The 1129-nt window shown below is 42.1% G+C and overlaps 1 pseudogene; it reads left to right on the top strand.

The window, feature by feature from the left end:
• The first annotated feature begins 310 nt into the window (after nt 1-310).
• On the top strand, nt 311-810 carry LOC100940420 (annotated as a pseudogene).
• Nucleotides 811-1129: the final 319 nt, after the last annotated feature.

The following is a 1129-nucleotide window of genomic DNA, read 5'->3' as shown; positions in this document are numbered from 1 at the left end:
CATATTAGGTGCTCAGCATTATTGAGAGCTATCATCATTTTCTTATTTTCCTGACAACTCACCCAACCCTTAGCCAGGAGAGTTCAGCTCAGGAGGCCCAATATCTATTGAACATACTCAATCTGGCAAGCACTATGCCAGGTACTAGAGATACAAAAATAAATAAAACACCTCCCTGAACTTCAGAAGTTTACAACCTTAACAGAGATAGAAAAGAAACAGCTCATCTGGAGCATTTGGCGGGCAAAGTGCCAAGTAAGTGGAGACTAAGTGGCCAAAAGTATTGGACTTTAAGCCAGGGTCTCTAAAGAGAATAATCACCACACTTATGGCAGGGATTCTGTGTATAGTAGTTCAGAGACCATTAGGCAGACTACAGACCGTGACAAAAGGCACGGAGTCTCTTGTTTGTACAGATTGGATTTGTCACAAATTTACCAAGTTAAGAATTCCAGATAAAGTGTTTCAGCCTTCTCCTGCAGATCATGAAAAGTATGGTGGGGATCCACAGAACCCCCATAAACCGCTTTTTGTACTTCTATTTGAATAAAAAGTACAAAAAGACGTCCATACTGGGGAAAAGATACAATAAAGATGCTTGGATTAGAAAAAGCACATACCCCTCAAGTTCACAAGAATATCCCTTCAGTGCATACAAAATTGAGAGTGGTCAAACATTTGATAAGAATCAAGCCCCTGAAGCTGCCACAAGGACTTCCCCCAGAGGCAGACATGGCTAACACGTGTCTCAAGAGCACTGGAGGATGAGTAATACAGTGGCACCTGAAACCTGTGGAGCAGAAAAGTTAAGTCCTGATGCCAGAACAGCTTCAGACTAAACAATGCAAATTGTTTAAAAATGATGAGAATGTTTTCATTAAAATAGATTTTAAATACCAATAAATAAATAAATAAAAGAAACAGCTCATCTCAGTGCTACATTAATAAGAGCAGTGACATAGGATGCTGCAGGCACTGGAGAGGTCGGTCACAGCACAGAGGGCCTTGGGGGCCAAAAGAAGGAGTTTGAACTGAATTCTGAAGGTAGTGAGAAGCTATGGAAGGGGGTTAAGCAAAGAAGTGCCTGCCTGCCTGCCTGCCTGCCTTCCCTCCTCCCTTCCTTCCTTTG

Source organism: Otolemur garnettii, unplaced genomic scaffold, assembly GCF_000181295.1.
Source record: "Otolemur garnettii isolate 467f Iridium unplaced genomic scaffold, OtoGar3 scaffold00089, whole genome shotgun sequence".
Lineage (NCBI taxonomy): Eukaryota > Metazoa > Chordata > Mammalia > Primates > Galagidae > Otolemur > Otolemur garnettii.
The sequence above is the reverse complement of the archived record's forward strand: the minus strand, read 5'-3'. Positions and strand labels throughout refer to the sequence as shown.